At 42.4% G+C, this 15845-nt stretch overlaps 1 protein-coding gene across 5 annotated transcripts in view; it reads left to right on the top strand.

Moving 5' to 3' along the window:
• Positions 1–15845, top strand: part of BDNF (brain derived neurotrophic factor) — a 61644-nt gene that overhangs the window by 19453 nt on the left and 26346 nt on the right. The window contains exon 1 of one of the 5 annotated variants that reach the window (XM_032414182.1): positions 576–893. The exons of 3 other annotated variants lie outside the window; for them this stretch is intronic. The gene's annotated coding sequence lies outside the window, so the exon portion shown is untranslated. Of the gene's footprint in view, positions 1–575; positions 894–1803; positions 2006–15845 lie in introns of those variants that run through there. One more of the 5 variants, XM_032414179.1, reaches the window with a different exon arrangement.

Raw genomic sequence — 15845 nt, 5'->3', positions numbered from 1 at the left:
GTTCCTTATTCTATATTTTAAGGTCTTTCCCAGTAGCCTACGAATCGGTTGAACTAATGGGAAGAAAATTCAACTTCAAAACAGGAACCTAGGTAGACGGTTGACAGTGTTCGTCCAATGGCAAATTGAAAATAGTCCTCTGGACCCTAGCCACTTAAGTTCTCTCCGAGGATCTTGGCTACCTGCACCCTAAACACTGCTCTTCGTTGGGTGGGGGAGGGGCGCGAGGGTAGGATTAACTGAGCCAACTGCTTCTTCCCCCCACCCCCCATCCCACAGGTAAGAACAGAAGGCTCTTTATCTTTGCTGCCCAGGTTCATTATTAAAAAGATTGGTTTATGTGTGTAAGTTTGCTAGGGAGAGAAGTGAAAACATCTGCAAAACCATGCAATGCCCTGGAACGGAACTCTTCTAATAAAAGATGTATCATTTTAAATGCGCTGAATTTTGATTCTGGTAATTCGTGCACTAGAGTGTCTATTTCGAGGCAGCGGAGGTATCATATGACACCGCACGTCAAGGCACCGTGGAGCCCTCTCGTGGACTCCCACCCACTTTCCCATTCACCGCGGAGAGGGCTGCTCGCGCTGCCGCTCCCCCTGGCGAGCTAGCATGAAATCTCCCTGCCCCTGCCGAGATCAAATGGAGCTCCTCGCTCAGGGGGTGCGAGTATTACCTCCGCCATGCAATTTCCACTATCAATAATTTAACTTCTTTGCTGCAGAACAGAAGGAGTACATACCGGGCACCAAAGACTCGCACCCCCCACTTCTTTTTAACCAAAGGGAACGTGAAAAAAAAAAAAATAATAATAGAGTCTGGGAGTTTTGGGGCCGAAGTCTTCCCCAGAGCAGCTGCCTTGATGTTTACTTTGACAAGTAGTGACTGAAAAGGTGGGTTTCTTTTCTTTCTTTCTCTTTCCGTTTTTCTCTGGTCTGCTAGAAAGCGTTTGGCTTTAGTGAGGTCTGTCATTACTGGCTGGAGCAAGTAACTTGATGTAACGTTATCTGGGGGCATTCATTAATAAAAAATGCCTTTATTATCTTGATTGAATTCCTATTAGGCAAACTCTGGAGAGGTCAGTGCACGAACTCTGTTTAAGCCGACGTGTTTAAGGCAGCGGAGTAAACCAATAGCCCCCATGCTCTGTGCGATTTCATTGTGTGCTCGCGTTTGCAGCTCCGTCGTGCGGGAAGGTGCGGGAAGGTGTGTCTCCTGGCCCGGGAAATGCACGCCCTCTCCCGCAGAACTTGGGTGCTGGGATGGGGCGGAGGGAGTTGCAAGGGAGGGGAGCAAGACCCCGGGGACGCTCGATTCGCACCAGCTCCTTCCCGCCCAGCGCGCACAGCCTGGGTTTCCGCGAAGGGCGCGGATGCGGGGTTTCCCCGGGCGGGGGTAGGTCGCTCCTCGAAGCAGCGGGCGCGGCGCGTACGTCCTGCCCCGGCACCCCGGGCGGACGCGGGGCTTGCGGGGACACGTCGCGGGGTCTCAGGGACAGGCGGAGGCGGGTGCACGGACCCGGGGAGCCCCGGGAGCCCCAGGGGCTGAGCCAGAGCGAGGAAAAGGCGCGGCGTTCCCTTTAAGCGGCCGCCCCGCACGGGTATCGGTGGCGCGGGCGAGCCGGGGGAGGGGGGCGGGGGGCGGCGCCGTTTGACCAATCGAAGCTCAACCGAAGAGCTAAATAATGTCTGACCGGAGCTCGAGGCGCAGGCTGGAGCTCCCGGTCCCCGCCGCCGCCGCGCCCGGGCGCACCCGCCCGCTCGCTGTCCCGCGCCCCCCGTCGCGCCGCGGGCTCGCGGGCGGGGCTGAGAAGCCGGCCCGGCGCGCCCCCCGCCTCCTCCTTGGGAAGCTTTGATGAGACACTTGAACTGCAGTTGCCACCGCTGCTGTGGGGCCGGCGGCCAGCGGCTCCGCGACGGGGATACGGGCTGGGCTCAGGGGCCAGGAGCGAGATAACGATGTGACTGCTCCGCCGGGGACCCGTGAGCTTTGTGTGGACTCCGAGGTAGGCGAGTAGCAGGCGTGGGGCTTGGCGCGGGAGCCGCCCGTCCGCGGGGGAAAGTTGGCTGGGGGGGGCCCGAAGTTGTGGGAAGAGGTTGGAACTCCTTTCCTCCCCTCCAGGAAAAGGGGGACTTGGAGTTGCTCCGGCGGAGCTTTCTCCTCGGCATCGCCCGGCCCAGAGGGCAGCCAGGACCCCCCGAGGGAGAGGGACCCCGGGCAGCCCTGAAGTGGGGGAGAGAAAGCCTAGAGGAGACGCGGAGCTGCGCAGCAGGAGCGGAGACGGCGCCCCGGGGATCCCCCGAAACCCTCCCCTAGCACAGCCGGGGTCGTGAGAGATTTAGGGCGCCAGCTGTCGGGGCCCTGACTGCGGTGACTGTGTCGGAGCTGGGATATGTATCTTTCCTATGGGCTGGCGGTCCCCGCGCAGATTTTGGGGGGTCCCTTGCTCCCTCAGCCCACACCACCGCCCCCGGGGCTCCAGCCAGGCTGCACACGGTCACCTGCGCCTCGGGATTTGAGACCAAAGCGGACTTACACAGGTCCAGTGCCAGTATATCTCGGAAAACTTGAGACACTCCTGCAGCTCGGACCTGAAAGGGGCTGCGGGACTCCGGGGCTGGCTGCGCCCACACTTCTCCCCATCTCGCGGCCCTCCCTTGGAGCACCTTCCAGGGAATTACAAGTTTTGACTTTCGGGAGCAGGATGGGGTGTTGACTCGGGTGGGTCTCTGGGGATGCAAAGCCGGGAAGAAGGAATGGGTGAGCTGCGCCTGGAAAGAAATTGCTGAGGGTTTGGGGGCTTTATGCCCGACGTACTGAGAAGGGAAATTGCAGACTGGGGGCACCCCCGGGAGAGAAAAGTCTTGGGGTCGCTGGAGTGAATTGGATTCGCGGTCGGAGGATGCTGTGTTTGTGTGTTGGGGGTGGAGCGGGGTGGAGCGGGGTGGAGGGACTGGGCTTGGGGGGCGAGGAGGAGGGGGCAGGGAGCTTGGTGCTAGGGAAGGTAGAGGGTGCCCTCTGCCGGCCAAGCTACCCAGAGCAGCTGCTGGGGGCCGGGAGGCTGGGGGTGGGGAAGTGGTAAGGGATGACTTTCCGGGATCCCTTCGGGAGCTGGTAGGAGGGACTTGTTGAATGATGCTGCTGACTCCCGACTCGGATGTATTTGACCCGTGCTCCTCTTTGGCTCCAAAGCAAAAAGTTTTCCTCGTGCTGGGGGAGTTATGACGGACTACAGTTGGTGGTGTTAGGGCTCCCTGGATCTTATTTCTGGGTTCTCCAGGTATCTTATAGTTACCCCTCACAATGTCAGTAGTAGCCAGTGAACATTTTTTGACAAGAATGCAGGAATGTTCTTGGCCAGAAGCAAAGAAAATCATATTTCTGAATGTTTATTAATTCTCCTAGTACAGTTATCTTTTTAAAGCAAACCAGTGTCTAATTGGGAACGTTGTTGTTGTTTTTAAACTGCATATAAAACGTGTTATGCTATTAAATAAGATCTTCAAACTGGCTCTACTTCTTGGAAAATACCCCTTCTCTATTCTTATCCAAAAGTTTATTTCTGTATGTGTTTATTATAAGGTCAAAAGCTATTTTGGTCTTAAAATTATATACTTTTTAAAAATATTTTTATTTATTGAGGTATAATTACAGATTTATTTCGTCTAAGTGTGGGAACCCTCAATGTTTACCTCCTGCAAAACGTCATTTTTAACTTGAAGTTTCTGAGATTATGGCACGTACTGCTCCATGTTGTTGCACGTAATAGATCACATCACACATTGCACATAGAGGTTGCCAATTCTTGGCCCTGGGACCAGCACCCCTTTAAAACACTAACTCCTGTTCCCTGATTTTGCAAACACCTTGCTTAAGATTTTTCTTTTATGAGTTTACCTCTGGGCTAGCAGCAGAGGTAAGAGAAAGGAAAGAGACGCTTGTTGAAATGTAACCATAACTTTTACTGGAATTTAAAACACGTTGGTCATCATTACTGGAATTCCAGGGCCATAAACTCGTTGTCTTTTTTTTTCTACATTATTTTGCAAAATGTGATAAATGTTGGTAAATACAGACTGGTAATAAGTATTTTGATAGAATTGTTATGTAGGGAGGGCTATTTTAAGTTATTACAGAACATATTCTATTTATAAATGATATAAGCAGAAAGAAATGATTTCCAGATAAACAAGACGTACGTACATGTTTTGAAGCATTAGAACATTGCATACACACTTAGACATCACATTTTTTTAAAAGCAAAATAGCAGAGTAATTTTTCACATACCTTTGGAGCCATTCATAGCCCATTCAGAACTGAATTAGTAACTGGAAATCATGTTTATTTTAAGGTGATATTTAAGGTCATTTAAGGTATAAAGTAGGTCAACATTTAAGTATCCACAGAATAAAGCATTAAGGAAATCTGTTTTAGGATGTCTTCTCAGTAAGTGTAACTTTTACTTTCGAACAAGAGGAACTGAGAAAAGGATCATTTGCCTAAAAAGCAAATGATTCATTTGTACTAAGTGAATTAATTGTCTAAAGCTCATAATGGCCAAAGTGGGGTGGGGAGGTGCTGGAATATTGCTGGCTCATTGTGATTTACCAGGAGGGGGAAATCCTGTAAATGCAAATTTCTAAAATCCTGGCTTAAAGTCCTTTGGTTTCCTGTTTAATAGGGGCACCATTAGAATATAAGCTATTCCCTTCTTCCTGGAATCTTAACTTTTCAGTAGTCAAAATGCAGATGATTGATAATCTCATTTTTTTCAAACATAAATAGCTCTGGTTTGTAGTTGAGCACACACAGCAAGCTGGGCACGTCCAACGTCCACCTGATAACAGCAAAGAGCTCTGTTACATGTTTTTACGTTTGTGTTTAAACCGTTCTGTAACTATCTCCCCCCACCCCCCCACTTCAGACGCACGGAGCACACAGAGCTCTATATTCTATATCCAGTTAGTGAACTTGTGGAATGTAACAGCCAGCAGCTTTGGGTCTCAATTATGGACTTACTCTTCTACTAAACTTCAAGAATATTGAAGATACACAATGGAAAGGTCATATGCACGCAGTTCATTAACATTTTAAGATCTAGCAAGTTAGTCCCAGAGTAGAGAGAATAATTCTCGATTTCGTGAATGAAAACAGAGAGCATGGAAATTGTATGATAGCTAAACTCTGAAGATCTTTTAAAATGAAAGGCACTCCCATTTTGATGTCTATAATAGCGAATTTATTTTAATGGTTGAAACATAATTTTCAACTCCCTGTATGGAAGATTGCAATTTGTGTGAGGGGGCAAGCTCAGCCAAATGCGAGTGAATATGTCCCTTTAATTGGGTAATTGCTAACTTTTCTCAACTTGTTTTCAAACGATTGTTATGGAGCACTCAGTTTCCACTAATTGCAAAATTGCTGCTTAATTGAAGGACTCTCAGCCATCTAGAGCAGCCATTCATCCACTGGCAGGCTCTGTAATCTCAAACTGTGAATTGCATTTTAAAAAGGAATGGAGCAGAGAATTCAGGGGAATTCTAGGTTTAAATGCTGGATGTTCAGTGGAGGAAGAAATCATTTGAACAAGAATCACATTAAGTTGCGTTGTGATAAATTTTCTTTACTAGGATGAATAACATACCCAGATGGGCTTCAAAAGTGAATGAGCAAACTTATTGGTTACCCTCTGCATCCATTTACTCTGTTTAGCATGGAGTAATGTTAAGCAATAAATGATGTTGGCAAATGAAATCCGTATGTCATTTGTATATGGGATTTAACCCTAGACACAGAAAAAAGCTTTGGTATTTTTAAGCTCAGGCATGTGTGTCCTCAAAGTCCCCTTAAACTTCCACTGAAGGCATAGAATTGTTTAGTCCTAAATAATTTTATACTTAAACACATCTCTGGCTTTCCAGAACACTTAGACTAAAGCGTTAGAATAAGTCATAGACCCAGTTATTAAATATATGGAATCATTCTTGATGGCAGACATGAAACAATGAAGCTCACTAATATATTGATTTTGAAAAACTTTTGGGGGGTAAGGGAGTGGTAAATGGGTGTGTTCCCTAAGTGGAACAGAAAGGTATTCTGTTTCTGTAGAAAAACGAGAGAATGTGGTCAGATAAGAAGTATGGAAGCTTTCATTTAACTGCAGATACTCAAATTCAAGTTCAGACTCTGGGACACTTAGGTTCTTGGTGAAACAAATCTGACCAGATATGCTGGATGCTAAGAAGTGGTTCATTGCCTTGATTCTCATTTGTACATGGTCTGAAGCTTGAGGATGGGTTCCTTTAAATGAATTGGGGGAGGGGCGGGGGCGGGACCAGGAGAGTGACAAGGGGGAAGCAGAGTAAATTTACAAGCTTCAATGACAGCCATAATATAGCAAAAGTTTATTTCCGAAGATCCCAGAGAGTAAAGAACATTATGCAGTTTTCCCCAAAGGTTCACTTGAAAGAACTTTTCACTGGTTGTCATGGTAGTAATGTCCTGATTTTGAAAGCTCCCAGAACCTAGTAGCTCTTAAATGTGCTTTCATCTTGATTCCTTTGGTCTGACTGAAGCTTTATGACCACCTTCTGTGTTTTTGACATGCCTCTGCATACTTAGAGGGAGGTGGGTGGGCAAAGGAAGATGCCTTAATTCTAAGACAATATAATTAGGAAATGTAAAATTATATGGTAAGAAATCACTTAACTTCAAACTGGCTTATTAAAATAAAACTAGAAGACAGCCTGTCATTTAATTACAACCAGTGTGTGTAAAATTAAGATTTATACAATGGAAATTCAAAAAAAAAAAAAAAAAAAGCGGCATTTTCAAGAAATGTAAGCAACTCATCAAAAGTTGAAGTAATAGTGCCACCTAGAGAACAAAATCACCAGCTTTACCAAGCCAAATGGTTCATTTGCCATATGAGCCCTTTCTTTTCAGGCTATACTTTTAAGGCTACAGTTACTAGGATTTGCTTGCTACCCTATTCAGATTTGGTGAGTGTGGGGGCGGGAGGGCGTAGAGGTTTGTTTATGCCTTTGGGATTGTAGATGAGATTTTAAAACTGGCAGATCCTCAACTCACTGCATACACTAAGTCATTTTAGCATTTTAATATAGTAGCCAAATGTAGATTAGCCTGCCAGGAATAAAGGCTGGCTTTCTTTCCTTTTTTTTTTTTTAACATTTATTATTTTCAGTAATATGTATTGAAGCATTGGGTACAAAGGGTCTGATTTTATTCACTCGCTACAGGCAATTCATTACACTTTCTGAGATACAATAACACCAAATAAATTGAGTAGAGAGACCTGAAGAATGTCTTTGATCTGAGATCCAATTTTAACTTTAATGATTTGAGGAGAATTAAGAATAAAATATAGGGTCATATATGTAGCAAGACTTTAAGCACCAAAAAAGTAAGGGGATAAATAGACAAGGAGAAGGAAATTATAAGAGCTGCCTCAGCCTTAGAATAGATAAAGATAGATATCTGAGCCGGCACCAAAAGATAGTAGTGGAGCCAGGAACCAATAATTGCAAATTAGCTTAAAATTCTTTGATGACAAAAATCTGTGTTTAACTCATTTTTGCATGCTCCCACAATAGCATCCAAAACAGTGCTGGTAGCAGAGGAGGCACTTGGACAAATACTGTTGAATGGACAAGTAGATTGATTAATAGTTGCTTCAGAGTCTGACTAGCAATGTAGACAATGAAGAAATCTCATTATTGCAGAAAAATGCTTGTTTTGCTGGCAGAGGAGCAGAAGTTGGAAGAAAGTGTAGTGCTACCAGTTGTTGATGTCCTTTAGTTGGCTTAGTTCTGAAATTTCTTATGCACAATTCTTTTATAAAGTTAATCACGTTTGGAACATAGGAAGTTTAGAGTTGATGTACGCAGTAGCAGCTGTAAACTTGCTGGTGGATTTTCGTTTAAAATGTTTTCAAAGTTTTGGATGTCAGTTATTGTGCTTCAGGGAATGGAAAACTGTGTGTGTGTATTTTTTAACAGTATATGTTAAGTTAGTGCCAGTTTTTTCCAGTAAGCAGATCACCAAAGAAAGTCATTATATTGTCTGTATTTTGTGTCATGCATGGGAACAATCAGGTGTGGAAAAGTTTCAGGAAAAAAATACTAAAAAACAAGAGACAGAGAAAAGGAGGAAAAAGGAAACTCATTGAGTACAATTTTTGCCACATGAGATTGAATCTAATCAGTCTTGGGTTTGGAGTGGCTAGCATCAGCTTTGACTGCATTTTCTGTTCTTTCTGCCTTCCTGTGTTTTTGAAAACTGAAACTATGCCCAAATTGAAAGAAGTTTCTCTGTCTTCTCACATGGTTGTTTATTTCTTGAATTATGGGGAGTGTTTTTAAACACAGATAAATTTCTTTTACATCATACAGAATCTGAAGGTCAAGCAGTTTGCTTCAGGCCGCTGGAAGGGATGCTGGGCCGAGTCCCAGGCCTCCCTCCTAGACCAAACTGTCAAAGGTGCTGGCTTACTACATGACACTGGGAAAGTACATCCAGCATTAACATGTTGGCTGATAATATATCTAAAGGCACAGATGATATGGTTATCATATTGAAACCTAAAGCCAGGAGACATTCTGTTGAATCATAGAATCTGGATCATTTACATTTACTTAGATGTAAAATAGTATGATTCAGTTAAAATCAATTGTATAAATGCGGGAGAGAGTAGGGAATTGGGAAAAGGTTTCGGGGGATGACTTACCAGACTATAGAAAGGAAACCTAGATGTTTTAAATCATCACAGGACCAGTGTGAGCCAGTGGTGTGACTACGGGCAGTGAACGTAGCTACTGCAATTTTGGTCTGCACTAGGAGAAGCGTAACACTCAAATGGGGAAGCTGATAATTCTCCTTCACTTTTTAGAGAGACTATATATAGGATATTATCTTCAAGGAACTGAAATTGCTCTCATCTATTGAGATCATGGTGACACAGATACACAGGGCATTTGAAATCATTGCATGTGAGGAATGGTTGAGGGAATTTGGAATGGGTGGCTGGGGACAGAAAAACTTAGGCCCGAATGGCAAATGGTTTTTTGTCTCTCTAGCAACTCCCATCACATGATTCTGGCTACGTGGAATGCTGGCTTAAGAAGAATTCTGAAGCTGTCCAGGCTCAAAAGAGAAAGAATGTTCTGACTACTAATGCCCACCATGGCTGAGGGGTTTGCGGCAGCATGTGTGATAATGTTTTTGACATCCTTATTTACAGGACAGTCTTCACATGTGGAGGAGGGAGTAGGTTTGTTTTGTGTCACCCCAGAGAGCAGATCTAGGACCAGTGATATAAATGTAGGTAACTGTACATAGTGTCTAGAAGTATTTTAAGTTCCATTTAATTTTAGCAAATATTGAATGCTTACTGCATACAAAGCACTTCATGGGGGGGTGGATTTATAATCTAACAAAAAAAGAGGCCTTCTTAGGATATGGTCCATTCCTGTTATAGATGTTTAAGCAGAGGTTGCAAACCGTTTAGAAAGGATGCATGCTAATGTGGGAGGTTGGAGTTAGGTATATGGGATCTGAAGTACCTTTGTACTCCTAAGTTTTTCATATACATTGATCATATCATAAAGTGTACTCCCTATTTTTAGTTAACATACAATCCTAATAATGACAATTACATATCTTTGTTTTCTAATCCTCTACCTTTGCAGCTTTGTGAATTGAGTATCAGAAATGCTTCCCATTTTTTTTTGCAAAAAACTTTACTTTTTCCATGCTTTCATATGGATTCCCAAAAGTAGTTTTTTTTTCCTTTGGATCAGACTAAGCAGAATGTTTCTAAAAAGAGGCCTGATCACATTCAGATGCCCAAATTGCTTAAGAAATTAACTTTTGACATTAGATTTTCTAGAGAGTTCAGCGGCTGAACTAAAAAAACCTTCTCAACATTCACCTTCCCCTTCTGGGAACCATGAGATCTTCAGATATGACAGTTTGTTCCAGAGTTTCTCTTTTTAAATATAAAATGTCAAAGAAATGGACCCCTTCCCCAACCCATCAGGTTTCAACATAAATTTCTTTTTTATAACTTATTTTGCTCTTGGGTAGGATAGTTGGAAATTAACATGGATGTGTTATCAAAATGCAAGTCTAGACTATGGGGTGCACAACCCACTCCAGTACTCATGAATATTTATTCTTTACGATCCATCTCTCAGACTGCTTTCAAGTATTCATATTGTCAGTGTATCAAACAGTTTACTTTTTTTTTTTTTAAGATTTTATTTATTTATTTGTCAGAGACAGCAAGAGAGGGAACACAAGCAGGGGGAGTGGGAGAGGGAGAAGCAGGTGTCCCGCTGAGCGGGAGCCCGATGCGGGGCTCAATCCCAGGACCCTGGGATCATTACCTGAAGCGAAGGCAGAGGCTTAACGACTGAGCCGACCTGAGGCGAAGGCAGACGCTCAACGACTGAGCCATCCAGGCGCCCCTCAAACAGTTTACTATTTACATCCCCTTTAGAACATCACATATTTTATGGTTTATGTTTTCTCCTGTTTCAAAGCTTTTCTTTTAAAAAAGTAAAAGCGTTATACACCGGGGATGATTATTTTACTCATTAATGCACAAAGCATTAATTGAGTGCCCAGGGGGTGCCAGGCACTGGGCTACATGGGGTTTCTTTTCCCTGTATCGATCCATCCATCTTTAGGTGTTACCTGTTAGGGAACTCCACTGATTTTTCCATATAAGGCTTCCATTACCTTTTCATATACTCACTTCAAAAGAGGCTTGGTCTTTAGAAAGAAAAAAATCTGTTGAGCAAATTCTCTGACTTCCTATCCATACTGTATTTTCAGCGATGGTCTATAACATTTTAAAATAACTTATTTCTCTTTTAAGAGTTGATCTTTCTTATCCCTTGATTTTCAGGTGTCATTTTGTATTCAGATAAAGACAAAAATGCTTGTTAGAATTTTGTCTTAAACATTTTGCTGCTAGAAGATATTTCACGAGGAGCTCTTTGTACTGGATGCTGGTAGAAGCCATAGTAGAACTTCTGAACCAGAGATGCTGGTTCATATCCACTGACTTGATGATGGATTTTTTTTCCTTACATACGAGGACATGTTTGGGCCTCTTAGTATTCAGGAATGTGTCTTTCATTTGACAGTGTTTATAAATGCTGTATGTATATAAATTTAAATTGTGAGGATGCTTCCATTTCCTGGAAGCTGCTTTCATGATTATGCTGAGTAAGGAAAAGATGGAAAAATCAGTTTAGTGAATACTATCTTGCCTTTAAAGATTAGTAACATGTTTAAATTTAGTAATGTATGTCTTTAGAGTTTACTAAAAACCTCTTTTCAATCCATAGGATCTCCTTTTATGGTGAAGTCAGGAGGTGTTTTTGCTCAAACGTGTGGTAGAAGTAAGAATCCATATGTGATGTTCATGGGTCATGTAAATATGCCAATATAATAACTACGAGCAGTTTGGCACCATCAACTCAGAAAGGAATGTTTAACCTCTTGATATATAACAAGGAAGCAAATTTTCATGTAGTTCTGTGAATTTCAGAAAAATCAGGAAGTTGATCAAGAAGGGGTAATAGGTCCCACTTTCCTTCTCATACACCATACTTGCCGCCATGCTCCCAGCCTTCGTTTACACTCCTGAGCAGGGCAGCTAGAATAAGCAGCGAATAAATAGTGTCAGAGAACACTCCATGCTTTGCGTTTTGAGACAAACTCAGAGAGATAGACACGTGTCCACTAACCTCAAAACTAGTGGTATGAATATAAATAAATAAGTAAATTGTAGGGCTGTTTTTTTTTTCCCTCTAACAAAATCATATACGGAACCTGAGTATGTAAAACAAGAATAAGCAGTGCTGTTCTAGTCAAACTACAGGTGGGAACATCAGTGTCCTTCCTGCCCCTTTGGCCTTGATCAGTTTTGTCACTTGCAAGAGGCCCCTTGACACCCTGCTCTGCAAAACCCAGATGGAAAACTATTTTCTAGATAAAAGTCAACAAGTACAAATCCCAGAGTCCTAAATCTTCCTTCCTTTTTCATGAAAATGACTGTCCTCCTGCCCATTCCTTGGCCGTTCTCTTGCATTGAGAGTTGTGTTCATCTGCTTGTTCAGAGTATTCACAAATGGAACTTGATAAAGGAGATACTTCTACATGAAATTTTTCCCATTGCATAGTTTTTAGAAATAATCATGATGAAGTCCCAGTAGTTCATTTTTGCCCTTGCTTCCCTTGCCTTTGGCGATGTTTCTAGGAAGAAGTTGCTGTGGCTGAGGTTGAAGAGGTTGCTGCCTGTGTTCTCCTTTAGGATTTTGATGGACTCCTGTCTCACATTTAGGTCTTTCAACCATTTGGAGTCTATTTTTGTGTGTGGTGTAAGGAAATGGTCCAGTTTCATTCTTCTGCATGTGGCTGTCCAATTTTCCCAACACCATTTGTTGAAGAGACTGTCTTTTTTCCATTGGACATTCTTTCCTGCTTTGTCGAAGATTAGTTGACCATAGAGTTGAGGGTCCATTTCTGGGCTCTCTATTCTGTTCCATTGATCTATGTGTCTGTTTTTGTGCCAGTACCATACTGTCTTGATGATGACAGCTTTGTAGTAGAGCTGGAAGTCCGGAGTTGTGATGCCGCCAGCTTTGCTTTTCTTTTTCAGCATTCCTCTGGCTATTCGGGGTCTTTTCTGATTCCATACAAATTTTAGGATTATTTGTTCCATTTCTTTCAAAAAAGTGAATGGTATTTTGATAGGATTGCACTGAATGTGTAGATTGCTCTAGGTAGCACTGACATCTTCACAATATTTGTTCTTCCAATCCATGAGCATGGAACGTTTTTCCATTTCTTTCTGTCTTCCTCAATTTCTTTCATGAGTATTTTATAGTTTTTTGAGTACAGATTCTTTGCCTCTTTGGTTAGATTTATTCCTAGGTATCTTACCATTTTGGGTGCAATTGTAAATGGGATTGACTCCTTAATTTCTCTTTCTTCTGTCTTGTTGTTGGTGTATAGAAATGCCACTGATTTCTGTGCATTGATTTTATATCCTGCCACTTTACTGGATTCCTGTATGAGTTCTAGCAGTTTTGGGGTGGAGTCTTTTGGGTTTTCCACATAAAGTATCATATCATCTGCAAAGAGTGAGAGTTTGACTTATTCTTTGCTGATTCGGATGCCTTTTATTTCTTTTTGTTGTCTGATTGCTGTGGCTAGGACTTCTAATACTATGTTGAATAGCAGTGGTGATAGTGGACATCCCTGCCGCGTTCCTGACCTTAGGGGGAAAGCTCTTAGTTTTTCCCCATTGAGAATGATACTCGCTGTGGGTTTTTCATAGATGGCTTTTATGATATTGAGGTATGTACCCTCTATCCCTATACTCTGAAGAGTTTTGATCAAGAAAGGATGCTGTACTTTGTCAAATGCTTTTTCTGCATCTATTGAGAGGATCATATGGTTCTTGTTCTTTCTTTTATTAATGTATTGTGTCACATTGATTGATTTGTGGATGTTGAACCAACCTTGCAGCCCAAGGATAAATCCCACTTGGTTGTGGTGAATAATCCTCTTCATGTACTGTTGGATCCTATTGGCTAGTATTTTGGTGAGAATTTTTGCATCCATGTTCATCAAGGTTATTGGTCTGTAATTCTCCTTTTTGATGGGGTCTTTGTCTGGTTTGGGGATCAAGTAATGGTGGCCTCATAAAACGAGTTTGGAAGTTTTCCTTCTATTTCTATTTTTTGGAACAGTTTCAAAAGAATAGTATTAATTCTTTAAATGTTTGGTAGAATTCCCCTGGGAAGCCATCTGGCCCTGGACTCTTGTTTGTTGGGAGATTTTTGATGACTGCTTCAATTTCCTTAGTGGTTATAGGTCTGTTCAGGTTTTCTATTTCTTCCTGGTTCAGTTTTGGTAGTTGATACATCTCTAGGAATGCATCCATTTCTTCCAGGTTATCTAATTTGCTGGCATATAGTTGCTCATAATATGTTCTTATAATTGTTTGTATTTCTTTGGTGTTGGTTGTGATTTCTCCTCTTTCATTCATGATTTTACTTATTTGGGTCCTTTCTCTTTTCTTTTTGATAAGTCTGGCCAGGGGTTTATCAATCTTGTTAATTCTTTCAAAGAACCAGCTCCTAGTTTTGTTGATCTGTTCTACTGTTCTTTTGGTCTCTATTTCATTGATTTCTGCTCTGATCTTTATTATTTCTCTTCTCCTGCTGGGTTTAGGCTTTATTTGCTGTTCTTTCTCCAGCTCCTTTAGGTATAGGGTTAAGTTGTGTATTTGAGACCATTCTTGTTTCTTGAGAAAGGCTTGTATTGCTATATACTTTCCTCTTAGGACTGCCTTTGCTGCATCCCAAAGATTTTGAACAGTTGTGTTTTCATTTTCATTGGTTTCCATGAATTTTTTAAATTCTTCTTTAATTTCCTGGTTGACCCGTTCATTCTTTAGTAGGATGCTCTTTAGCCTCCATGTATTTGAGTTCTTTCTGACTTTCCTCTTGTGATTGAGTTCTAGTTTCAAAGCACTGTAGTCTGAAAATATGCAGGGAATGATCCAGTCAATGAAACCAAAAAACAACCGATAGAATGGGAGAAGATATTTGCAAATGACATATCAGATAAAGGGCTAGTATCCAAAATCTATAAAGAACTTATCAAACTCAACACCCAAAGAACTAATGATCCAATCAAGAAATGGGCAGAAGATATGAACAGACATTTTTCCAAAGAAGACATCCAAATGGCCAACAGACACATGAAAAAGTGCTCAACATCACTCGGCATCAGGGAAATCCAAATCAAAACCTCAATGAGATACTACCTCACACCAGTCAGAATGGCTAAAATTAACAAGTCAGGAAACAACAGATGTTGGTGAGGATGCGGAGAAAGGGGAACCCTCCTACACTGTTGGTGGGAATGCAAGCTGGTGCAGCTACTCTGGAAAACAGTACGGAGGTTCCTCAAAAAGTTGAAAATAGAGCTACCATACGATCCAGCAACTGCACTACTGGGTATTTACCCCAAAGATACAAATGTAGGGATCCGAAGGGGTACATGCACCCCGATGTTTATAGCAGCAATGTCCACAATAGCCAAACTATGGAAAGAGCCAAGATGTCCATCAACAGATGAATGGATAAAGAAGATGTGGTATATATCTACAATGGAATATTATGTAGCCATCAAAAGGAATGAAATCTTGCCATTTGCAATGATGTGGTTGGAACTGGAGGGTATTATGCTGAGCAAAATAAGTCAATCAGAGAAAGGCATGTATCATATGATCTCACTGATAAGAGGAATTCTTAATCTCAGGAAACAAACTGAGGGTTGCTGGAGTGGTGGGGGGTGGGAGGGATGGGGTGGCTGGGTGATAGACATTGGGGAGGGTGTGTGCTATGGTGAGCGCTGTGAATTGTGTAAGACTGTTGAATCCCAGACCTGTACCTCTGAAACAAATAATACATTATTTGGTAAAAAAAAAAAAGAAGAAGGTAGCAGGAAGGGAAAAACGAAGGGGGGTGAATTGGAGGGGGAGATGAACCATGAGAGACTATGGACTCTGAGAAACAAACTGAGGGTTCTAGAGGGGAGGGTGGTGGGGGTGTGGGTTAGCCTGGTGGTGGGTATTATAGAGGGCACGTACTGAATGGAGCACTGGGTGTTATACACAAACAATGAATCATGGAACACTAATCAAAAACAAATGATGTATGGTGATTAACATCACATAATAAAATAAAAAAAAAAGAAATAATTGTAGGTGTGTAACAGTTGAGAAGCAAGGAGGGAT

This window comes from Phoca vitulina, unplaced genomic scaffold (assembly GCF_004348235.1).
Source record: "Phoca vitulina isolate PV1807 unplaced genomic scaffold, GSC_HSeal_1.0 scaffold16, whole genome shotgun sequence".
Taxonomy (NCBI): Eukaryota; Metazoa; Chordata; class Mammalia; order Carnivora; family Phocidae; genus Phoca; species Phoca vitulina.
This window is presented reverse-complemented; position numbering and strand designations above follow the sequence as displayed.